At 49.4% G+C, this 26,499-nt stretch overlaps 1 protein-coding gene across 1 annotated transcript in view; it reads right to left on the bottom strand.

The window, feature by feature from the left end:
- osp (myosin phosphatase Rho interacting protein outspread) overlaps window positions 1-26,499 on the bottom strand; it is a 221,869-nt gene that overhangs the window by 193,858 nt on the left and 1,512 nt on the right.

Here is a 26,499-nt window from a genome sequence, read left to right as displayed (position 1 = left end):
ATCCCATCATACGACAACACTGCTATTCGCAGTCCTAATATGCCCAAATCTATCAGAAACTAGTTACGTCTCCTATTCCGCGCATCTGGCACCATTATGGTCACCGATGACAGTCGTTAGTCTTTGCGTTTGAGTCTCGTTGAGCAAAAATAAACGAGATATATCAATAGTAGCAATGGAGTAGTAATTGACAGGACAAATATGATTCGAAGTTTAGAATTCTTGGGAGTCTTGACAGATTTTAGAATCTTGATAGCTACTATGACACTTCTGGTATAATAAAATCGAGAACAATATCAGGATTATATTTGAACAAGTCCTATCATACGAGAACGCTGCTATTCAGAGTCTCACGACACCCAAATCTATCAGAAACTAGTTACGTATCCCATTCCGCGGGTTTGACGCCATTATGGTCATCGATGACAGTCATTCGTCGATGCTTTTAAGTCTGGTTCAGCGAAAATGGACTACATATATATCGATTGTAGCAATGGAGTAGTAATGGATTCGTCGAATGTGATACAAAGTTTAGAACTCTTGGGAGTCTTGACAGATTTTAGAGTCCTGAAAGCTTCCGTGGCACTTCTGGTATAATAAAATCGAGACACAATATCAGGATTATATTCCAACATATCTTACCATACGAGAAGTACTATTCGGAGTCTCGAGACGCCCAAATCTATCAGAACTTCCGAGACTTTCGAGACTTTCGAGAGTGCTAAGTTTCGTACCCATCGCTCCTGGTATCTGGCAGTGAAATAAATAGCACGTATCTGGGCGGTATAACTCAGTTCGACGACCCGAATTATTACTCCGGAAATAGTACGATTTATCGTTACGATATTTCGAAAATCGGTTAGAGAAGAAAATGGGAGAGAACGCTTCCTGTAATCTCCGTAGCCCTGACAGATCCTGGAATTTCATCGCGCGCATCTCTCAATTTGTCCACCTTCGTGGCTGTCGGTTTAACCCCGTTGGAAGGAACGCGCGAATTTACGACTGGTGAAGTCGCGACGCATCGCGACGCACGGCGACGCGACGGCCACGTGCCGTCGGCGGGCTAATCCGGCCGGGGTGTCTGGCATTTCGCATGCGAGAGACAGACGCGACGAAACGGGCCGCGAATCGTTTGATGTCTCTGCGCGAGGCTCGAGTAACACGGCACGCTGCCCCCGACGCGGCATGGGTGCAAATCGTTGCCCGACACCCCGTACAAGGGGCCGAATGAGATGAGAGAGAAGATTATACGGTATGAAGCAGCAGGCAGGGGCATCCTGTCTATCAAGGACGCCTTCTATCTCACTGGCTCCTCCTCACCTCCTGTGATCCACCTTCTTCGCTCTCTTCCACCTCGTTCCACCGCACTCCGCGCCTTCCTCGTCCCACCCTGCAGACCACGCAGACACGTCGCAGCAGCCTGCTACCTCGTGTTACTCAAAGGTTATTTCTCCCGACCGCTGCCCCTCTTCCTTCATTCCCATCGATTCAGCAAGGGAGCAAGGAACTGCGAGCTGGGAAGAATGTCTCGAGATCACGAACCACCTGACCATTTCTTCGGAGGAGGATTCAGGTTGAGGTTGATGTTGACGTTGCTATTGTCGTTCATGCCGCTGGCGAGGGAAGTTTAATCTCCGCTGCCGGCCAACGACCATGGTCACTGTCCCGAGTATCATCCACCACTCGAGATCTTTGAATTCCACTCGAATTATTTTTCGGTTAAATTCGACCACTTGCTACACGCACGCCTAACCCCAAAGCTTCTCCAATTTCTACTGTCAACGGTATCCTCGAGATTTTGCTACTAAATTCGTAGTATCACGATTCGAATTTAATTATTCAACTTTGGGCCCAATTCCACGACTCATGATTCCCAAAGGAATACACCAAGCTCCGAGCGTTTCGATTCGCTTTTCACAAATGTAAGCTCGCGTTTATCAAACCACCATGGGATAATTATGGGAGTTATCGGGGAGAGGACAATAGCGCATGAAACGACAGCGAAGTGGCTACAAATGGTGGCGCGCGAAAGAGCCGAGAAACGCAATCGTGTTCGACTAAAATGCAGTCACCGGTAGACGCACTCGGGGCCAGAGCTATCGATTACCGATCATATCTCGTATCTATGCCAATATTGTATTACCAGGGGGGAGACAACATCGCGCGGGGATTAACTCGTAAAGAACGCGTTGCTTAAAACTGGTTGGTCGCGTCGCGGAGATCGGCCGAGTCCAAGATCGGTGGCGTCCGCCGATCTGCGTTAAAACGAGCATCGTCCAGTCTCCCACGATTCCCGGTAGATCCGTCGTCCGCGATCTTTGTTCCGGTGATGTCGCGGAGAATTAAATCCTACGCCGATCTCGATCGGGTCCGTGGTCCCCGGAAAAAAAGGCCGATTTCGACGAAGAGGCTTGACGGGTGACGCGACCGGTACGAGGAATCCCTTCGTTACGAGTGCTCGTCACTCGTCCCGACGTTCGTTTTAAGGTCTTTCGACTGCCATCTTGCCAGCGGAAAACGTATTTATAGCACGCGAAGATTCCGTATTCCGTCGACGCCGATTGTCGACGATACGCTCCCAAGTCACGACTCGAAAATTCTACCCCGAACATTCCGATCCCCGAGGCGAGGACTGAATCATCCGATAAATACTGCTCGGTCCCGCCGCGGTTTCAGCGTCGTCGGACGCGGCATTATTGGCCGGTGACAATCGGTTCGGCGAAAAACCGATCGAAAATAACCGGCTGGACGATCGTCCTTGCGCATACGGCCCAGAGCCGCACGCGAATAGCATCGAGCCTCGATCGCTCACCTGAAATAGCACGATCGCGAATAGAACGAAATTGGGAGCGACGGCTATCTTTCTGGGAACACGGCGATAAATAGATAAGAGACGAAACGAGCCAATCTCGAATCGATATCGATCGCTAGACGATGAGAGAATCGAGAATCTTTTTATTCGAGATATAACGAGGTATGACATGGGACGTCCAGCAATCAGCAAATTGTAAGGAAAATACACTAGGTGAACGATTTTCTCTAGAGATTAACCCCTTGCCATAATTAATAACAGAGTCACCTATACGTCTAATGAAAATAATCGTGAACCCTCTGCACTCGAGAGACAACCCTCAGTCGCCATTTAATCATATTTTTAAGATCCATGTTAATTAACCCTTTGCACTCGAGAGGTGAGCTTCAGTCACCATTTCATAAAATTTGGAAGATCGATATTAATTAATATATCAAATTTAATGTAATGTAACAGTGTGCGAGGTATCGAAATGAAATAATTCTACAATTCTATTATTATACAATTCTTTATTCACTGCTCAGAAAAGTATCGTTTTTTAATAGAGAATCTCTGAATTTCTACTCTTCTCTAGCCAAAAAGTCGTCTAGTGCAAAGGGTTAATATACCAAATTTAAAATTACTCTACGGTGTGTGCAATATTGAAGAAAAAGAATTCTACGTCCTAATTTGTGTACGATTTCTTATTTACCGTTTCAAAAATATCGTCGACATTATGGCAGAAAAGTCTTCGAATTGCTATTTTTCTGTTACGAAAACGTCGTCGAGTGCAAAGGGTTAAGTTTTGCTGAAGCACGTCTAAATTACTATTTTTCTAGCTTTGTAAATTGCTATAATAGCTTCCTTGACAAAATAAACGCGCAGGTATCCTCTCTGTATTGGACGAAAGCCTTCAAATTAATTCCTCTACTATTGGTCATGGTCCACTCTATCACCCACCCTAAATTTTTCTCAGAAAAGCGAAGAAATTGTAAGAATGTAAAATAAAATTACTCACTGAACTCGCTTTCGAAGACAGCCGAAGTTCCAACAGGGTGTGGCACGATCAACAGCAAAATCGGTCACGCGTCGAGTCGTTTCGTCCTAACGTGGCGAAGAACAACACGCAACTGAGACCAGGAAAGGTTCGCGAAAATTCGCCACGAGCCTGTCCGAGGCCGTCACTGTTTACATTGGACCCTACAAATCACGCCTCTGGCTACGTCGAACTTCGACCGATTTCCTTACCAGGAGTCTCGCGCAATATTTTGTAGACAAAGGTGTTATGGATCTACGCGGAATCCTCGTCAACCTCGAGTGACGACATTCTAATCGAAACGCGTCTGTTTCCATTTCTTTCATAATCCCGCGTAACGCGCCTAAACTGAAATAAACGCACCTCTCGTTTCACATTCGACTCGCGGCGCGTTTTTTGCCAGGTAAATCGCATTTACGGAACTCGCTTAAGCACTATTACTATTCCGACTGTCCTGTCCATAAAACCGGCGCGGCTGATATCTACCATCGCCGATACATGGGAAAGTAAGGACGAAAAGTCGACGGTGGGACAGCAGAGAGGAGGAGAAAAGAGAGGAACGAGCGCTGAGAGGATTCTTAAACGATCGTCAGAGGATCGGACGCGGCGAGTGGCGTATTGCCGGTAACCCGTGAAATCCGCCACGCCATCTACGTCGAGTCGGGCGCCGTTCGAAAGTCGCGCCGAAGCCGCGCCTGCGCAGATGTCTGTTTACCCGGGGAAGAACCCTTTCCTTCCAAGTTCCTCGATTCTTGCGATACCTAGAGTCCTGATCCCGGTACCTAGAGGTAATTTAGCTCGGGTAAGCAGGATTCTAGGGAAGATCAAGTTATCGAGACTTGGGTAATATCACCGGTATCTCGATTAAACATCCCGACTTGAAATTACCCGTTGGAATGGTCCATTACGTGGACTCGTGTAGGAATTCTTCGTCGGCGAGCCAGTCATCCGAAATAACCGAGTGTAAATAACTAAGAGTCTAGGTCTAGCGAGTCCAGAGAGAAGAAACCTGCTCGCGTCGCGACAGAAGCACGTCGACCAACATCCGTGTGACAGAGATCTCGATCGATCGGGGTCTCTGGATCAACGAGAGTGGACGAACACAACGCGAATTGATCGAGGTCTCTGCGTCACCGTGTCAGGAACGATGGTCCGCGAGAAGCTATGCCAGTGAACAGGGTAGAAGGCGCGGTTCAGGACTGGAATCGAACTCGTACCGATCTCGAGCGCCAGAAAACGATCGTTAATTTTCGAAAATAGAGACACGCGATACGCAACGAGACGGAAAGTACTCGCAAGCGTGTGTTACCGGTCGATAATAATGGTAGCACCGGGGATAAGCGAACTGGGCATGGTGTAATGACTAGGCTAAAAACGATAATCTCTCTGAGATCCCTCGGACAAAATCTCCGCGAGAGAGACCGATCACTCAGCCGTGAGCTTGTAAAATCACTGACCGACTTCGTTCGATAGGTTCTGGCTGAATTATCGCGCTGGTTGGTACGGCTCGCGAGAAGCGCGACCGTGCTTCTGGCCGCAATTACGGTAAACTACAATTAGGCTACTGTCCAAACAGGGACACGATGTCGCATAACTCGCGGCGGGAGAGAAAACCGAGCCAGAACACGCCTAATAGCCGTGACTTCGTTCCGTCCGGTAATTTCCTACTGCTCATGCTGGACGTTGCGTTGTTATCCTCGCGTTATGGCTGCGCCAGACCGGAGCCAGGGAACCTGAAATTCGCCTATCCTGTGTCACCGGATTTTTTTAACGGTTATTGCGGTTAATGTCGGGACATGGAAGCACCCTGCCGAACTCGTGGTCCTATATAGAAACGCCTCTCGCGTCTTTATGGTTTTGCTATCCGGTGTCTCCGAGTTCAGAGACTCCACCGCGAAGGCTATCACCGTCGCGAGAGTACCTCTCGGATCTTTCTCTTCGATTAATTCGTCCTCGTCGGAATTACTCGGGGAACGTCTTAATCCTTGATCCACCACGCGTGCGCGGGAAGAACAGCGAACGGGACCCAATAAAAGTCAGCGAGTGGCTAATTTACGCGCTCGTTTCGACGCCAGGCTAATTCGCTTCCTCTGGAAACACCGCGATTGCGCAATCCACGACGCAACCGCACTGTCGAGGAAGCGAAACGTAGGCGTGTTGCACCGGTGCCTGGGCATCGTAAAGTCACTCGTAAACGGGCCTGGGCCGGCTGTCCTTTAGCCGGGAAAAGGACAAGGGAGGAAGGACCTCTGGCGATCGGCGACACCGGTATTTTCGACAAACTCTATAACGGAAACACCCGGCGATAATCATCGAACAGGTCGTTACGGAAATTTATCGGCGACAGGTGGCGGAGGGATCAATAAAACCTGATGGAAATAGCGCGTGCCTACGGGGAATCGGAGATACTTTCTAACCTGGCACTGACTAATTAAGGGCCCCGGGTATAATAGCATCCGCGATGCAGCGTGCTCCTAAATTAAGCGTCAATTAGCAGTACCGATTTTTCACGCAGTGGGCACCGGACCGGGGCCCGAGCGCTTTCTGGACGTGGTTTCCGGCAGGTTGGCCTGCCTGACACTTTGACGCGCGTTTGATCGATTCTTTAATTATTTTTTTTTAATTATTCGGCCCTTCAGGAACGGGCTGAAGCCCTTTGTTCGTGTTACGAACAGAGGAGGATAAGTAATCGTGGTAATAATTTGAGAAAAAGGAAGATAAACTCGAATAATCATCTTTGGCATGAAATTATCGAAGCTGCTGGGAGTGATTGAATTCCTTTACCTATGCATGAGTTTGGATATTACTATTACTATTACTAATCGTGTGTACTATGTTAAATGTACTCGTTATTTATTAAGTGGATAATTATCTTCTTCGTTTTAGATTGATAAAATAATGCAGTTTCTGGGATTACTATTGCACACGATGGGTCTTATGTATTTCGTATATCTTATCGGGACATAATCGACTCGAGTGGCAATACTCGCTTATCGTAAAGTAGGTGTTTGTCGATAATCACCTGGAATTCTCAATTACGCGTCGATTTTTAGAATTTAGGATCATTTAAATTGTGATCTTGATTTTCTACGACCATCCCAGTGTCCAAAACTGGTCTACTATATTAGCTATCCCTTTGACAGATCTGGTCAATAGTCATCGGTCAATGAACATAGCTGATTACTTGAATATACCTATCTATTCGAGTCCTAACTAATACTTTCGAAAATAGTCATCCACCTCGTGTTCAATTAAATAATGGATCACAGGAATCGTATAGATTCGTAGAAAATGAATACCATTGGATACCAACGCAAGTTTCCTCAGAGTCTGAGGTGAATCTTTAGGTTTATGGACTCGGTGAAATTTCTAAATCCCAAAAACATTTCTACCTGTAGACAAATGAAATTTAGGAAGGTATTCTGGCTATAAAATGGCTGCAGAATTTCGACAATGGGAAACAACAAGGTTTGACAGAAAATGGCAGAGAATGTCAAAGGAAAGAAGAAAATGGTCATAGCAACGAAAAGATAGCCTCTAGAAAGGCACGAAGAAAAGTGCCAAGGGTGAAAGCAATGATTAATTGGTTCGGAAAGAGGGAATTAATAAAGAGTGTAAAAATCGAGGATAAAAGATAATTACGAAGTGACATCGTTGAAAAGAAGAGCCGGTATTAGGTTCAGCCGTTCGAGCCTTATCTGCGATCGAGAGTGGCTAAATACACGTCATATTCGATCGCCAGGAGTATTCCGGTCTTAATAATTTCCAAAGAAATCTCCACGCCTTTCTCTTGTCTCCGTTTAAGAGAGTGTTGCCGGCCGATGAAGTGGAGCAGGAAGTGCCGCTGCGGAGAGCCTGAGAACCGTTTTGCCCAACAGTTTCCTGCCTGGCACTGCGAATAATTTTCTCCGCGCCCCGGCAAATCCTGTCGAAGTCGCGATTCTTATCGTTTTCCAAACAACGAAATTTCGCAACCGTTCCACGAGTTAGCGAATTTCACGCGTAGATTCCAGCCTGCATTTGGAAATTTTCGACAAACCGTATCTGTGTTTGCAAAGATATACACCGCTTGTCACGATTTCAGAAAATTCTCGTTTCGCTGTTACTTGGCTTGCAAAATACGCCATTCGCGTATTTAGCGGTGAAAAATGAATGGAGATAGATCTTAGATCTTCGTAGATACTGTGGAATTTAATCAAACGATGACAAGAAAAATTGACATCGCGTGGAGAAGCTTTTATTGCTAAATTCTGCCAATTTCTGCCAAGTTGAACAAATCAGCCAGATCTATATTGGCATAGATTCGTGGATATTTTGGCACGTCGGTATTCGTGAAATATCAGTGTACCATAGTACCAGTGATTACTTTCGTGGATAAGAATAGTCAATCTGCGTGATCGAATATTTGCTATGCTTTTCAGCGAATCTTCTCTCATCACCGACAGCTTTAACAGCCAAACCACTGGATCTGCAGGTTGAATAGCCGATAATATTCGAGCAGATGCTAAACATTTTACATCCGGTGACTCATGTGCTTTATTGTATCTAGATTTAATAGCTAACAGTACCTTGGCAGAGCGTCTCGCATGAAACAGCTCATCGCCTCAAACTGCTTATCGAACTTTGACGCGCGTCGATATCTAATCGACGCTAATTACTCACATTCGCGGGTAATATGGAATCGCCAGAATCGATCCATGGGCGATTGCAATTTTCCGCGTAAAAATAACTCGCATTTCGAATTCCTGCGACGCGAGAGATATCGAAACACGTTTCTATATAATCTTAATTACTATACCGTGGACAAATAAATATTTTATTTTGAAAAAACCACGGGTTATTCGATTAAACGGGAATAACGCTGTTATCTTAACTACTGGCCCGACAGAACACCTGGCGCCCGAGATATCGGAGCCAAACCGATTTCTCGATCGCAAGTATCGTTCACGAGGATCGAAAACGCGACGAATATCGCGCACAGATCGATATTCCCGTTCTTTGCTCGTCTTCCTACGCGCTGCAACACGCACCGCGAACAATCGAGCGTTGCTCGGGTTCGCGTTACGCAACGTGCGTGTGCGTGCACGCGTGTGCGTCGAATCTCACGTGGGAACGCGTATCGTAGGCGAGGATCGAGCGTGCCTGCCATGGTAAAAGGACGAGGGAACACGGGAACTCGTCTAAACCGATAAACCGCGCGGCCTCCTCGCCGCCGTCGCCGCTTCGTTACGATATTATTACGAAATTCCGTAATAAGCAGATTCCCGAGTCGTCGCTGCGTCGCGATCACGACCAGCCTAATGGCTCTCGGAACCTGTTCGACTCCGTGGCCGTAACACAATTGCCCCCCGCTAAAAATCCACCCGAGAACACCGGCGATAAGTTACTCTCGCGATACGGCTTATCCGCTTTATGCCAGACTCCAGGCGCTCTCCTCGCTACGTCTGCGTCGACTTTTCAAGCAAGACCGTGTCAATCGGTTCGTAGAAAGTTAAGAAAAATATTACCGTATGTCCACCACGAGACTCCAAAACTGTTCCAAACAAATTTAACTGTCGAGTGTTCGATTTTCTGCTCCTTTCCAAAGTCAGAAGATCGATGAAAATTAATATTGTTACGAGTTTCTCATATACACCCTGTACTAGGCCTAGTAGCAAGAGCGAACTGTCACTTCCAGGAAATAGTAATCCAGCACCTCACGGAATATTCCAACTTTAGAAATGGTAATTCAGGGTCTACTGAAATATTCGAACAGAGAATCGCGGCTGATCGATATAAAAATGGATGTCTTTCGCCGAAGTTCAGCGAGTTGAGTTGACAGCGTTTAGCGTTCAATACGGTTAATCTAATTCTACCTCGTGCAATTTGGAATTTTTTGGTAATCCAGCGATTGAACTCATAGAAGAGGAGTTCTAAGCACAATTTATAACAATATTAATTTGAAACAACGCAATCTGTGTTCACAAATCCTTCTGTACCCCCCTGAGTGGATAAATTCCTAGAGATAGGTACCGCACGTTAAATCACTGACACTCGTTGTACGTTGACACTGGCACGTTTGAAACTAGAATCCCATCACGGTTTTCTAACGTTCCATTTTTGCCCGGACTCGCTAACAAAGCCGTCAAAGACGTGCGTTGATAGACGACGCGCTTTCGCGTCAGTTTTAGAACGCGACCGCAAAATCTACATGGAAACTTTTCAGACGTCCTGCTTAATAACGCGCATACACATACGCGGGAATGATTAATAACGAGTAAGATTAGTAAAAGTAGAAAGTTTCGGTTCTTTCTCTCCCCGGCGACTCTTCCGCTAACCGGTACCGCGGCGACCAAGCACAGTGGACTTTCATAAATTCGCCGCTGGTCCCGAAGAGGAATATCAGCTTCTCGGACCAGAAGAACTCGCAGCTGTCTGGGAGAGCTCGAAAACACTGCGTGGAAGGCAAGATCGAAGGCAAAGACCTCCCTGGTAGACGGCTTTTCCGAGCCGTCTGATCGGCGCGTCCGGGGCGGTCCCGAGAGGACGAGAGCCTCTGCCGAGAGAGACGACTCGAGGTTTCCTCGGTGCATAATCCCTTTATGGTTCCTTTATCACGATGACGTGCCTAGCCGGAGGAGCCCCACGGCCACCGCCAGCGAGGGCCGCTCACTTTCTCCAATTTGTCATTGGAGTACGGCCGACGATATTGCGATATTAATTAATCTTCCGAGGCGGCGCACGCGCACACGCTCGCCCTCCATTCACGCCGCGGGATGTACCGCGGGATGTATCGCGAGAGGGCTGCGTGCACGTGCACCTATGCACCACTCTCGCGTTTCATCGTCCGAGATAAGATCCGGAGCAGGTGGAAAGTCTCGCGGTTCAACACGCTCCCGCGCCGTGCTCCCTCTCCGAGACGCTTCGAACCTGTTGAACCACACCGCAACCCTGCGCCGAAGGACGGCCACGGGTGACAATAATTTGTCATCGTGGAAATCGTACCGCTCCGCTTGCCAGTGCTCCTACCGATCCACGCCATTTCTTGCCCCGACTCTCGTGCTGGCTACTCTAAGCATTACGAATGGGCCTTTGGAAGGACTTCGAGTTCTCGGATCGGAGGGTTTCCTCCGTGATAAATATCGCCAAGAGATGGCATTAGTTCGTATTATATCTTCTATCGAAATTTATCACGGTTTATGCGTTTTATTTTACGACCGCGTGCTACACACTTCGGCAAAAGAATCTCGCTTTCGACAGGGCTAACTGGACTCCAATTACGCGAGGTGTACTCGATAGTTTGAGCACGGGTGACAAGGTAACTTGTCGATGAAGAATGTTCATCTGGAAGACCGAAATTAATTCGCTGGGAAACTTTGACAGCACGCGCGGTGACCTAACCTCGATACGCTATTTGGGATATTGTTATCTACCTGAGCACGTGATATCACGGTGTTCGATGGAATCAATTGTAGTTTACAGTCTTTGATCGCTTGTTAGATATATCTCTATCGTTCGACGATCGTACGAAACGAAAATTGCGTGTACAACCTGGAAGATGTCAACTTTTCGAGAAAACTAACTCCTTAGCTTACTGTTTCACTTCTGATAACGAGGGCTATAGTCAGCAGCAACGTGGAACACGTCGAGAGCCACTTAGTCTTCGATTTTAATAAAATATATATCGTTTAACACTTTGACTGCCACGTTAGTCATATATGACCCGTCACGATTTCTCTTGTCATGCCACAGTGGTCATTAGTAACCAGTGCACATGTACTACTTGTAAAACTACAATTGCAAAAACTGAATGAAAATTGACAGTATCCAATTGACAGTGACACAAAAGCGCATTTCGAATATAACCACTAATTAGAAGATACTTTGAACTAAAAAGCGTCCTATTGAACAATTAAAAATTTTTAGGACGTCAATCAAGAAGATATTAGAACAAACCTTGCATCTAACGGTGCACTGTGTTTCCCGTGACGTCCTGAGCAAAACGTGACTTCGACATGGCAGTCACAGGGTTAAATGCTGTGTCAATTACCTACATTGTGTCATATTTCGTTGTCAAGTTAATATTCTGTAGAAAAACTTATCGGGATTCAAAGTAGAGCACCTACTGGTGTACGAAGGTGTTGAAAATCAATGGAGCAACTGGTAGGAAGACAAAGAATCTCTCCAAGGAGATATATCGGAATCTCGAAGAACGGAATGGATGCGCCCCGCGAGTAAGACCAGGCGTATCAACGTCGGTGCACTTTCAGGCATGCATCTGGCCATTCATAGCGATGCACGTGCAGCGAGAACCGCGGCCGCGTGTCCCGCTCAGACTTCACCGACCGGAGAGATAAGATCGAGGACAGGTGGAAAGTTCTCGGCTCCCACGCGACTCCGTGTTTGACCAGGTTCAGCTAGCCGGGACACGGCGTGCCCGGGGATTAGAATTGGGGATACGTCGTTCCATCCTGCGGGGATTGGAACGCGTCGATGGAACAGGGACGTGAGAATGATCGAGAGCCGTGGCACGAAACTGGGTCGAGCCGATGTCAGAAAAATAATCGAGAACCTCCCGGTATACGAAACAGCCCGGCTGGGGAACCAGTTACGGCATTATCTTCTTGCTTTCGCTTCGCGCAACCGCCGCGGAAAAAAAGCATCTTTACTTCGTTCCACGCCGGTGAAGAATGCAATCACCGTTTTTACCCGTCGTCTACGTGTCTCGTACGACCGCGTACGTTCTCGAATTATATTCCCGATCGTATATGGCGTCATCGGTGACCCCCTAAACAGATCGTCTAGAGGACCTAGGGAACTTCCACGAAAGGCGACGAGAATCGTTGAAACGGACTTTGCCAAGATATTTAACGGTTTTATTGCCAAGTGGCAACTTTGCGCTTCTTCTATTTCGCTGGAAAAGTGTCAACGCTCTAGGCTGCGAAATCTACAATCGTGACAGGCCCAGTTTCTGTCAACGTGCGACTTTACGGCTACTGTTCCGTTTTAGGTAAATTAAAATAAAATCGGAGTAATATTACACTCTGTAGATGTGCACCTATTCTTTTCAACAACGGATGCGAATACTTATGCTCAGAAAGGTGTCAGAACGACACCGAATTGAAAGAATTACGACTTATCGTACTTGACAGCAAACAGCGCAATAGGCTCCTTGGCATTTTTAATTGGGGAATAGAACAAGCGCAAAAGCTCTCCTTGGCACTTTTAATAGGGGAACAGCAAACCCTGTGGCACTCAACAGGTTAATGCACGTTTTATTCGAGGTTGTCGAAGGATGAGCTAGGTGGACGTGGGTAGGTACCAGAGCCTGAGCAGATGGGAACGAAAGCCAGGAACTGGGATATCGACGCTGGCTCGGTCGTCTCTGGACGATTCTCCGAGATTTATTTTCTACGGCGACATTAGGTCTGCTTTCTAGGATCTGATTTATCGTTCGAATCGATCAGATCTACAACCACGCTTTCATCCACCGCCGATATCACCGAGACCCGAGTGGAAGACGGAGTCAAGAAATCCCCTCGTTTCGATTACTCATCGTCCTCTCGCGCCATCGTCTCGGACCAGATCCACCGGATGGAACAACTGACACGGCTCCGGGTCGTCTCCTCTCCGCGTGTGTCTGCTCCGCCACCTCTTCAGGCCCCGTCGTCAGCCATGGTGTGCCAGGTCAACGCGATCCCAGTGCGGCTCATTGATGATTTCGGTCGGGTCCGGCGTCGTAAACTGCAGGCCAGGCAAAATCAAGCCTGTCCCTTTCTTGCGTGCATTACGGTACCGGAGGAGCCGGATTGTCGTCCGGATAGGCCTCGCCACGCAGACGGGAATCGGCTTTTCGCCGGCCGGATGAGTCATTACGCCGGGGTAGTAGCTTATATCGAACCGCAAATGACGCGAAAAACCGTCTGCAAAGCTGGCACGACGTCTTGCTCCGGTACGTCGGAGCGTGAACGTTTTTGCCGGTAAAAATTGCCCCCCGTCTTGGACGATTGACCATTGGAAATGCGAATGCGATCGAACGGCGAACCCTGCGGTCAGACTTGTAAGCATAATCGCTCCTTCGTTGTCTCGATTAATTTTTACCGCGTTACTTCCACAGAGAAACATCGAAATAAGTCTCGAGGACCTACGGGTCCGTCACGGTCGGACCGTGGAAGGTCGAACAAATCTGTAAACGCAAGAACGTTGTATATATATATATGTAGGTATCGACACGGTGACTTTCTTCGAGAGTTCCATTGCAGCTTTATGGCCCGTTCCGGGAAGGGACGACAAATTTCCTGAAGTGTTGCACGTTCGACGAGTTATGACAAGTTCGTTTCTTTCGCTGGAAAGCGCGCGCTCGATTGGCAAGACAAGTTTTCCTTTTACTTCCCGTACTGCCACCCGAGTGCCTTCTACGTTCCTCTGTCCACGTCGAGGCTCGTACCATTCCTCCGGGGCAAAAATGAAACGGAGAGCTTTGGCGAAGAATTATCCACCGGTGCACTTTCCTTCGTCGAAACGTTTCGCAACAACGGCGCGCGCAGGAAAAACGAGATATCCCGCGAAAATGATACCCTTCGTGGTAAATCCTGGCGATCGAGAATCTCGCTGGTACCCTCGCTCTATCCCTGCTCTATTAAATCACCGGTGGCAAGAAAGTGAAATAGAAAATTGAAAATACGGCGTTACAAGCACCGCGTTTAAAGGTTCTTCGTCGATCCCGGGGCTGGAACACCTCGCAGCTTCCTGTCGCGAGGCACTACACGGCCTCGGAACCGTTCTGGTATCGGTTGACCGGTTTAAAGGGAGCACGGACGTAACATCTGAATGAATCACGTCCGACCAAAACGAATACGGGCAATCGCGTGTGTCCCTTCCCTCCTGATCCCGTGTTCCTCCGGTACACCTTCTTTTTGCCCGTTCACGCTCCTTGCACGGCCCACTTCGCGCAGGACTACGCGGCCGTACGCGCGCGAGTATAAATAAACGCACATACATTATTTATAAATCGCTTATGCACCGATCGCAAGGCCGGACAGGCTCTAAGACTCGCGGAAAACAGAAATACAGGCCGCAGTCCCTCGCGAAACCGCCGCTGATCCCGTCGTCCACGACGAGGCTAACCGGGGTCCAGAAGATGAGTACCTGGGTCCAAAAGCAAGAGCGAAGTTGCGAGTCTAGTTTCAAAGTCTAGTCTCACTGTGTGTCCATGTTCACAGTGTGCAAAGAACCGTCCATCGCTAGTCGTCGTCAAGCAAAAGCGACCTAGTGACGATATATCGCGACTAGACCCGTCATCGTTTGATTCTCGAGACGCACACGGGTGCGCGCTCTGCATAGAGGGCGCCACAGCTGACTGGTTAATATCGAGCAAAGTTAAAAATTGAACTGGAATCTAAACAAAAATATTCAGTCTCGTTTACCACCGTATTTTTCGCAAAATATTTAACTTTGCCACGAAGACGACTCATCGTCTTTCTCCAAACACCTCCAGGTTCCCAGACTCTCTCGAGTGGATCGAGAAAATATGTATACGTATACGTGTATGCTGAGGAAAAATTGGAAAGAGTAACAAGCCGAGAAGGAAAACAAAGTCAAAGTTTCCCCGGCTCTGCGAAGTGTCTCAGACTTCCCAGAAGCCCGGGCGTGCGCCGAAAAAGGGAAAGAACGGTGCTCGAGAATGTGCTCGAAATTAAAACGAGCCACGCAGACGGTCGGAGAAAACGCGAGAGAGGCCAGGGGGATTGCCGCCTCTTACGACGTAGCATAAACACCGGACGTTTACAGCGAGGCTCGAACGAAAGGAAAGCGTAAACGAAGACGGTGGTAGGGAAGAGGTGGAGCGTGGTGGTATGGAAGAAAACGAGATCTGGCAGTACGTTATGCCTGTTCGATTACAGGTAATCAAGCCCGTGCGGCGATCGAACTTCATCGACCTATAAATCGGCACGGGAAGCGCGCTTATGGTAGCGGCGATCTCTTACCCGATGAGATACCCAATCGCGCTAGGCGTAAACGTACGATTATTTCCCGTGGTGCACGTGTTCCACGGATGTATGAAATCCCGCTCCGCGATATCGCGAGGAACGCGTTAATCGCGAGCTATTGCCGCGATACGGCTCGGCCAATATCGATACGACCACGACGAATTCGATCTATCTAGCCGAGTATCTATCCTACCATCGGGGATTCTCCGTCGCGAGTCTTCGAGATTCGAGACGATTAACTCGGGAATTCCGACTGGGTTTACGTTCCCTGCTCGTCTGCGGTCACATCTGGAGCAGGGTTATTCTTAACATCGTCACCCTCGAGTGTTTTCCCCTCGGTCCTCGCGTTTCTAGACGCTAGCCCCAACTAGCTAGCCTGAGACATGTCCTCCATGTGTCCCGACGCCTGACGAGGCTCGGAAAGAGATGGAAAAGAGATCGGAAAGAGGCGCGGAGCGTAATGAATCGACGTTGTTCGGATGGATTCACCGGGAACATTAATCAATAAGTAGAACTCAATCAAGGGCTGGGTAATGGAGTTTCTGAGGACGGGGTGGAAAGCCCGTGGACGTCGGGCTAGCGGCGTGATCGCAACGATCACAAATTATCCGTCCTGTACCCAAAGCCCCCCCTCGATCGCCGGGCAATATCTCATAGAGTAGCCGACCTGTGTTTAGCCTATCACGAAGTGGATGTCCTTGTCGTGACCGTGAGGCTAATTGCCGGTGGTCAGCGGGAGGACGAACGCCGGCGAAGGATAAATAGCGACGATGGTGGTGACGACGCACAAGAAGAAGGCGAAATATCACGCTGATTCCGTGGTAAAAGGAGGAGAAGGAGGATGTCGCCGGAACGGGGGCTCGGGGTTTGCTTTATTTTCTTCGTCGTTTCACCATCCATCATCGCGGGTCCTCCGAAAGGACGTCCCTCGACTGGATCCCCGGCTCGTGAGCCACGCTCGCTTGTAAGCCTCGTGGATAGAAAAGATGGATGACTCGACTTGTTGAGTTTTTAACTCTAGTTCCTCCTCCGGCCAGGCTTTCAGGGGATTTTTTGTGTCACGCTCTTGGGTAGAACACGTCCACCGTCTCGAGCACTTTCGGACGAAAATTGCTGCCGGATTAGACCGACCGAGAGGCCTCCAGAAGAGGTTTCTTCGAAACGGACCGGGATATTCTTTCATCGGCAATCACGAAATAACCGCGATAAATAGAATTTCGATCACGAGCTCCGGGTACGCGATCGATCACGCGAGCCGCTGCTATCGAAGCGAAGATAGAGCCGATAAAAGCTTCGAATCACGGACCAACGATCCCGAAGAGGCTGCGAAGAAGAGGGACTGGAGGAGAAATCATAAACGGGAGGTTTATCGGGCGGAGGAAGAAAAAAGCGAGTGGCAGGGACGGGCACAGGTAAGTTGCTCCGCTTCGTAACTACGCGGAAACCGCGTTACCAGGAACGAGAAGTTCTCGTTAAGAAGGAACTCCGTAAATGTAAAGCCGACCGGTACAGATCGCTCATTGACGTGGACCCATCTGGATTTTCCTTGGAACAACGCTCGTCCATTCAAGCGTTTTATTTTTCATTAAACGACCGACCGTTTTGTCGTATGCAAAGATCAACATTGACGAGATAATGATCCTCGTTTGCTCGTCAACGGACACGAAGAAACGAGCGCCAGAGCAGCGGGCCAACTTAATTGACCCCTATTTTCCTCCAGAGAGACAAGTCATACGTGGAATCCGTGGAAGAAAATGGAGCTGTAGGAAATTGGCACTTATGACCGTGTACGATGGTATCCCAGTATTACACGACCGAGTAATTTCCCCTATATCGACGACACATTGAGAAATAACTAAAGATAGACTTCTAGATAGAGTGTATAGACTTCTGGAACGATGTTCGATCAATCGTAGAGCAAATCGTACATCGACATTTGCTGCGTTCGATATATCCAGTACTTAGCCTTAGATACGAGCCGTGGTGGCGCTAGTGAGTTATGTTCCGCGCGCGTCGCTTTTTAAAACCAACGCGTGCAAACCTCCGAATACTTTCGCGTGCGAATGTACGTCATCGACGCGTGTTCCCACTAAACCTCCCACTCGAAACACCTGACGCCCCAAATATTATCCCGAGAGCCTGGCTGTGGCACTCGGTGCGCGATTCAGCGATAATAAGAAGCAAAGGGTACGACTACCCGGCAGTCGAAGGCTGGCCAGCCTGGAGGCGAGCGACAGGCGCGTTTTCAATGAAGTCCTTATAAAGGCAACGAGCGTGCGTGCGACGGCTTCTATGGCGAGGCACACGGCGGAGGTTGCGCGAGGAAAAACCGCGCGGATTCGAAGGAAAGGAGGAGAGTGGCCTCTCCGGCTTCCCAGATTCGATTAATCGCCGCGGGGCTATCGATCCAGGATGAATGCGCCGCAAGGGAGGCCACCGACGGTGCTCCATTCACTAGGAACGACGCACACGGGAGAAGCTTTCGTTTCAGCGACGCCACGTCTGCCAGCCTCCTCTTTCCTCTTTCTCTTTCTCCTGGCCTGGCTGTACCTGCGTACGGTATACCGTTACAACTGGATGCCCCCGTGTCTTTACGATTTTCTGCGCCGATCTTTTTGTCGCGAGCTCCCGGCCGCGGATCGAGATCAACGATCGCGACACGCTCGATTCATAACGACCAGCCTCCGCTGCTCCTGCTCGCCTCCTGGTCCCGGAAAAACTGGACGAGTTCGCGTTAACTCCGATCGTGATACGGCTGGATCGTAGCCGGGGGCTGCTGCATGGGATCCGATCGAGCAAGCGTGGAAGTTCGTGACGACGATGACGATCATGCGACTAGGAAGTATATGGATCGTGAGGAAAGTCGAAGAGGAGACACGCGAGAGGAAGAAGAGGTTCAAGAGAGACCACGGTAGACAGTGTCCGCCATTGATACGTCGATTGAAATCTTCCTGTTACACGAGTCTTCCGCTAGGGTAACGGGGTCAGGTCTAGGGAATAATATTTACGCGTAAACTAGATCGAAATTGCAGTGGATCTAGCCATCTAGAGTAGCGACCATCATTTTCACTCTCGCCACAAGGGGATACCAACTGGTGGGCACTTGAGGAGACATCATAGACCCCCACAATGGGATCCGAAGAGATCGCTCTAATCCTCTGCGAAGAATCCGGATCTGTTTACGTGTTGGAATATGTACGAACGAAGGACAAGCTTAGGTTTACACTGTCTACGTTATGCTCTCGGCTTGCTAATGAGACTGGCTCTCCAAGTAGGATCACACACGAAGTTTCTCGAATTTTTCGTCTATCACGGAAATCGAGCATCCGCGAAGTACCTTGGAACGGAACCCTCCGTCGTAACCGTACCCAGAAACTTTCCTCTTTGTTCCTTGACCCCTGGTCACCTACGCGAGCTCGCGACACGGTAGCAACGGTATTCCGCGGCCGTTTAATGGCGAAATAATCGCGGACGAAATGTGTCCAGGGGATAACTGGTAATTTAACGACGGTGCAACGTCTCGCGAAAGCCCGCGAGATCGGAGTTTCGTAAGGCGAGAAAGAAATATCAAGATCGGCCGGGCGATACGTCATACGTGCACCACCGGACATAACAGTACTTCGCTTATGGCCGGCGTCGTAAGCAAAGTAAATATATGCGGCTAACAATGGACAGGTTACGCTCGACCGGGTCGTAGAAATGTTGTCTCCATCGCGTGGGACACGGGGTCCTGGTGGACGGGACGAAACTTGCCCGGCCACGCGACGAGCCCAAAATTCTTCCGCGACGACCTTCTGCATACTGATGCCCTTTAAAGCGTCGCCATATCGCGGAGAACATCGTACGAGTTTCGCAGCAGCGCCATCTTTCCTCTTAGCGCGATCCTACGACGCTGCCTTCGATATTTCGGCATTTTCTAGTGGTACTTCAGCTTTGAGGTTAAGTTCTATCAAAGAGGAGCAGATTAGGATCTACGAGTGCTCAGATATCTCCGGTATTCAACCCTGGACTAAAAATCTAGCTAAAAATATAGCAATTCTCAGGATCACCCGTTATTTCGCGCAATCGTAGTCAAATATCCAAAGTGTTTCCCACCCAACGTGAAAAATTTAACAAAATTGCGAGATGTTAAAAGAACCAGTGCTAAAGGACGTTTCAGGCATCCGCCTGCTCGAGGTGGGCATTACCTCCGTTAATGCCGAAGATTTTCAAAGAAGCTCGGCAGAGCGAAGGGAGAAAGGAGATAAGGCGAGAGTCGAAAAGCCAGATGAGGCAACGAATTATCAGTAAGAAGAATCAGCAGCCGTGGAAGAGCCGTAAACGCACAGCCTAATGGAAAGTGCAGCTAAGGAAGAGGTGGCAGGAAGGTTGAGAGGCAGCTTGCACAGGGGGCAGTAATTGTTTGCCTACTTTTTCTCGTTCGGACGAGGCATTACACCCGTGCTAAATCAAAAGGCATTCGCGGCCTTTTCCATGCTCGCGGACAATATACATACTTCATCGGCGTCGGACGGCGTCCCGATGCAGGATTTACGTTCGAAGCGCCATCTCGGAGGACGCGGCCGACGCGACGCAAGAAAGCTCAGGGACGGCTCGCTATCCTCCCCGCGAGGGTCGTGTCCGCTTGAAAACCGTGGCCATTTCTTCCCGTTCAACACAACGCGAACAGGTATCCGAGGTTTTTGCGATGTCGTGTTGCACGACACGACCTTTCTGTGAAGCGAACTCTCGATAACGATCTCTATTGCCTGTCCATAAGATCATCAATAATTTGTCGTGACTGCGGCGAAAACGGCGGGCCTTTTTAAACGATGAAATTTATGCCAGGTTGGCACGCAGAGATCGGCCGAGCGTTATCGACGTATATCGGTATATAAGCCGCAACGCGCGCGTACAGATAATCATCGAATTATAAATTGTATCGCGAGAAGGTACAACCTGGTCCGAGTCTGCTGGCGGTGAACTCACGCTAATGGGGCGTTTAGATCCTCCTCGGTTTCGGTTCCAATCCGCGATCGTGGGCGAACCGATCTTTACGATTTCCTTTCGGAATTACCCCCGGTTATCCGACCGATGGATCTCCACCGATTCGACTTAGCCTTAATTAATAAAACGGTAATCCGCGAAGAGGATTCTGGGACGACGAAGCTAGTGAAACGCGATAAATACTAGGGGAAATTTTACCGGACGCGAGAGTCTTAAAAAATTCCGTGACCCATAAATTTTAGACAGGATCTCGAGGAGAACGAATTTCAGCAGAAACTCGCCGAGATGGTAACGTTTATAGAATCCATATCGAATTGGACACGCTGTACTCGCGCGTGTCCCGTTATCGAGCATCGCCGCGATATCTCGCGAGGATGAAAATCGTTGCGAATAGTTGCGGAATAACGCAGATGTAATTACCGACGAATCGAGGAATTAGGAATTACTCGAGGATCGCGAGCACCGTTAATTAACCGAACACGGGAGCAGGCCAACGCGCGCGTTCCGGGGCCAACGAATCGGCCTAGCGGCGACAGGACAGTATCGTTATGCCTCTAACCACGGAGGAACTTTGCGCTCCCAGACTTGTCTGGCTCCGTTTCGAATCAATGAGAATACAATGTATCAATGCACAGATAAACTTGCGATAACGACACGCTTTCGTTGCCGCAACGACTATCTCACGATTGTGCCTCATAGAGGCTCCCAGGTATCCCCTACCCGCGTTTCAGCAGCCCCCCGGCTATTCCACTATCCTATTTCGTAAACTCCCAATCGACGATCGGACTAGGTCACAACAATCGTTTCGACGATACGAAACGAAATTTGTATCAAGTTGGCAAGGAATCTCGAAGCTTCGACTAACTTCGCGAATATTCCTCCATTTTGTTCGACTAAACTATACCGGGAATGAAAAATCCTGAATTTTTTAGTAACGAGCAGACCAGATTACAATTGTGCCATTTCGTGGACTTGAACGATAGAAAACGATATTTGGATCGAGTTGGCAAGGAATCTCGACGCTTTGAATAGCCACGAGAATATTCCTCCATTTTGTTTAACTAAACTACACCGTGAACGAAGAATCTCAAAATTTTTAGTAACCTCGCAATTATCGCTCTATCCAGTTTCGCAGACTCGCGCCAGGCGAAAGGAAGCTTGGTCCAAGGGCCGAAAAAACCGCGTAAGTTTCGAGCAACCTCTCAATTATTTCGCCATTCCATTTCGCAGTCTGCCGCCACGCGAAACTAGTTCAAATTACACTCGAGGCGCCAAGAAAGCCCGAGATCCTCGTAGCTATTCCTCTATCTCGCGCCACGGATTCGCGCGGCCCGAAACGACCGGTCGAAACTATATTCGAGGCGCCAAGAATCCCCGAAATTTTAAGTACCCCCGCAGCTATACGGCCGCCATATTTCACGCGGACCGTGCGACGCGAGGCGGCTAATTCGAACTGCGCTGCGACCGCCAAGAATCCCCTACTCGAGCCTCCACACATCGCGGGTACGCGACCTCGCGGTTGGAAATCGCTGGGCCCGTGGCCTCCGCTGGGATAAAAATATTCGAAAATTGAGATGTACGCGCGGAAATGCTTCACGGTGGATTCTCGACGCGTGTTCGCGTGATCGCGACGCGAATCGATAGAGAAAACACGCGCGTATGCACGCATCTCGGGGGCTCGTGCGGGGAACGCGTGGACCGGCAGCAACGAGCCACGGGAGAGACGAGGAGAAAGAGAAGGAGAGAAGCAAATGGTACCGTAAGGCATCTCGAAATCGTTTCACCGGATCAAAATTTCAGGGACTCGAGTGGCCACGAAACCCCAGAGGAAATTATTTCTCGAAGGCCACTTACCGAGGCGCTCACGAAGAAGTAATCGGACAGAAAATACGGAGCCGCGGACCGATAATGGCTGGTCGTGAACACCGCGGCCCCCGGGCTCCGTCTATCCGTCTCTCTCTCTCTTTTCTTCTCTCCTCTTTCTCCCCCTTTGCCCCCTTGCCATGGCCAGAAACAACAACGGACTCCGTACGCAACTGCAAGGATCCTTTATCGACCGTCCCTGGCTTCTCGTTCGATCCCGAGCACCCGGCTACTTTTGATCACTTTCTCACGTTGCGAACCCGGAACGCCAGTCGAACGGGAAACCGCTGATTACAGGAATTAAAGCGCGAATCGGAGCTCGAGTCGCGCGAAAAATTATAATTAAACGCGCTTAAAACGCGGTCCCCGTTAGGCGATTCGATGGGCCTCTTCGACGGGTTTTAACTCCTCGCGATTATACGACTGGCTCTTACGATCGGTATTCGGTGATTTCAACGGCGAGTGCTCGGGACGAGACGCGGGGACGAGGATCTGGAAGAATCCCGGGGAATCGTCTCGCTGGGACCAAGATGGTGGACGGTCTCGTTCCACCGCGCTGCTAAAGGATCCTTCGCCGCGTGTTCCTCGTTGTGACGTAATTAAACCCGCTAAAAGGGGATCGACGACAGGCATCGGGACGTTTCCCCGTCGATAGAATGACTCTGGACTCGCGAGTTACAACGTCGCGATAAAGACGAGGGGGACAGGATGGATTAAAACCGACAATGAGAAGCGGACGAGTCGGGGGTCCAATTAACCCTTCCAGGACGACATCTGGGGGGGGGGATCGGATGGACTCGTGACATCCGACTTTGCATAGGAAAATGTCGCGAAGATTATTTCCTGCCATCCGGATTACAAAAACAATAAAGGGTACGCGAAATAAATAGAAAAATATACCGATTTCTCAAATTGGATAGGTTTGAGGAGATGTATGATCCCTGTGGAGTTGGGAAGGATCATGCTCGCGGATATTTATCGTAGTATAGGTAGCTGTCATGAAAAATGAAGGAAGGCTGGGAAACAGACGCGAAAAAGCGAGGGAAAGCTAGGGAAAGCGAGCGTTTGCTGGCAGAGATCGATCTCGATCGGTAGAATTCGTTGTACCGTCGATCCGTTCCAGTTGGCCAATAGCCGACCGCCCTGTCCGCTCGTCTAACCTTTAAGCTCGGTGGAATCGGTCTGGAGCACGCGTTTCGCAGGTATTCACGCAATCAGCCTCCACTTCCGCGATAGTCGTAACTCGTAGAAACGATCTCGGTAGAGGGCCGCGGCGAGAAACGCTGTAAAAGGTCAAATTCCTGCGATTCGAGGCTCTCCTCGTCAAATTACGAGCCACGAGACGAAGAACCGTGCGACCGAGGGGCAAAGAAAGGTTGGATTGCGTATGCATTCGTTATTTGCGGTTATACGGGGGACAACAGCGAGAAGCGGAGAGACAGAGGGAGAGCGCAGAGAGAGAGAGAGAGAGAGAGAGGGAGAGAGGCCCGGGAGGACGGCGGAAAGCAGCGCGGAAGGCGGGACAGAGAGGCAGAGAGCCGGGGAATAAACCGATACAGAGATACCGCATCCAGGCGAAAGCCGACAAGCCAACAACTCTCGAAAGGGCCTGTGCTGTTGGGGTGCCGCGAGAAGACGGCTGGAATGCACCGAGAACAGGTCGCAAGGCTGCCGACATTCCGAAATTTGCAACGGCCTCGGCACGGGGAACGTGTCCCATTGTACGTGAACAAAATTGCCCCGGCCTCTGGGCGAAAAGAGGGTAAAAAGACCGAAAAGTGAGAAAAAAGCGAGGAAAAGGGGGGAATAGTAGGTTCTTCCACCCTGGAAGAAGCTCGCGAATTTCGCCAAGTGAAATTTCACCCCTGCCATCCCCGAGCTTGACTTATTCTAGGTTAGCTTTCGCTGACGCCCAGTGACTTGGACGGGATTCAACAACCACCGGAAGACGCTCGAGGAGTCACCCGGTACTCCCGTGCCACTGGTCGCTGGTTCTATATAGCAGAAGCTACTGCAGATCGAGATTACGTAACTGTGGCTGCTGGGTCGCCAGGTTGGTTAGTTTGGACGGCTAGTTTATGGTTATGTTCGCTCTCGAGCTGGAGCGGAGCTATCTTTAAATGGAATATCTATAAAACGGAGCTATCTACGAACGTTGGATAGTTCCTAAAGAGTTTACTGGCCAGAGATCGGTGCGAAATAATAGATACACGCGGTATTAGACGCGTACAGCGCGGAGAGTGTAGTTGCCGAGGGTATCGAGGTGAAATATTTCGATTTCCCGAATCACGATACATCAAATCGGCAGCAGGCTCGGCCGGCCGCGGCATAAATGAAATAAATTATCCGCCTGACATCGATACAAAGCACGGTAAATATTTCCCAACGGAAACATCTGAAGGCAAAATCAATATCCACCGCGTGTAACGCGACGTGCAATTTTCTCGGCGTCATTAGCGGAAACCAGAAACGCCGCTCGTCATTCATCGCGTCTACTATATGTATACGTTTCGCGTAACCGCAAAAAGCCTCTACCTATTCAAAGCCTCCCCTGTCTTCCTTTTTCCTCTTCCTTTTTTCCATTTTTTTCCTCCTTTTTTCTGCGTACGTGTATATATATCTTTTTGTTCGTCTTCCTCGGCCTCGTTCGGAATCGATACCGACGCAAAAGCTGGCAGAAACACGCGAGAGGATAGAGAACGGATAATCGCGGGGAATCCGAGGAACTCGAGAGCCAGACGAGACAAAGAATACAATAATGTTCGTCTTATCGAGCGGACTTTAAACGGAGAACCGTTTCGCGATATTAACATACACGTATACGTGTTCAGGCGCTGCCATTTCGACGGTACCGTACGATCCGCAGCGTGAATTGATTTTTAACGCTTTTATTTTGCAGCCCACCCCCACCCCTACCCCTGGGGGCCCCGCTTTTACGAGGCAATTTTGCTCATCGACGAGCGCGCCGGGGCCCGTTGTAAATAAAAACCACGGCAGAAGGAAGAAAACCGTACTATAAAGATTCCTCTTCTTCTTCTTTTAACCGTCCCCTAACCTGTACCGCGTGCCACGTATTTATGTCCCGGGCCCCGTGGCGATGCTACTTTTTCGCGCATTCGTTTGTAAATTACTATTACGATTCAATCGGAACGGGCAGGGGACGCTAGAAGCGAGCGAGAGGTTAGCCTTGAGGTTCGGGAAAATCTTATTTCCGAACAAAAATGTCCGAGCGTCACGCTGCATCGGAGAAAACGACGCGACATTCGTCCTTCGCCCTATTTAAGAGATACGCGCCGAACGAGCGCCACCGATTGGTCGAGATTGACCTTGAAAAACCCTCCACGCCTGCGCAAATAGCGATTATTTTCGTCCGTCTCTGTCATCCGCCGATGTCGCTCGCGTTCCATTTTTTTCCCCGTTTAATACTGCGTCGAAATTTCGATATTACGAGCAACGAGTGCGACTCGTGCCTCGTGCTATGGTCACGATGCGCGATACAGGCTCGAATCCCTGGATAATCGCTGGATAATCGCAGGCGGAATCACGACGAACGAACCGCTATCAGCGCGACGAAAGTTGAAAAGAGACGCGTATACGTCTGGCTGAAAACCGTTGGTTCGTTCCGCGGACTAATCGCGTTCACCGTGCACGCTCATCTTACATAACATCGACGTCTCGACAGGACCTTCGTCCTTCTGCCCGGTCCCGATCACGGCAAGGAATTCGAGGGCGAGCAAGAAAGAGAAAATGCCGGACCGCGATGGACCGAGTACGCACGCGTGAGACGGACCGAGACGGAGATAGATACGCAACGAAGGATAGAAAGAGACGGAGAAGAAAGATGGAGGGAAAGA

This window comes from Eufriesea mexicana, unplaced genomic scaffold (assembly GCF_001483705.2).
Source record: "Eufriesea mexicana isolate 0111107269 unplaced genomic scaffold, ASM148370v2 scaffold474474834, whole genome shotgun sequence".
NCBI lineage: Eukaryota > Metazoa > Arthropoda > Insecta > Hymenoptera > Apidae > Eufriesea > Eufriesea mexicana.
The sequence above is the reverse complement of the archived record's forward strand: the minus strand, read 5'-3'. Positions and strand labels throughout refer to the sequence as shown.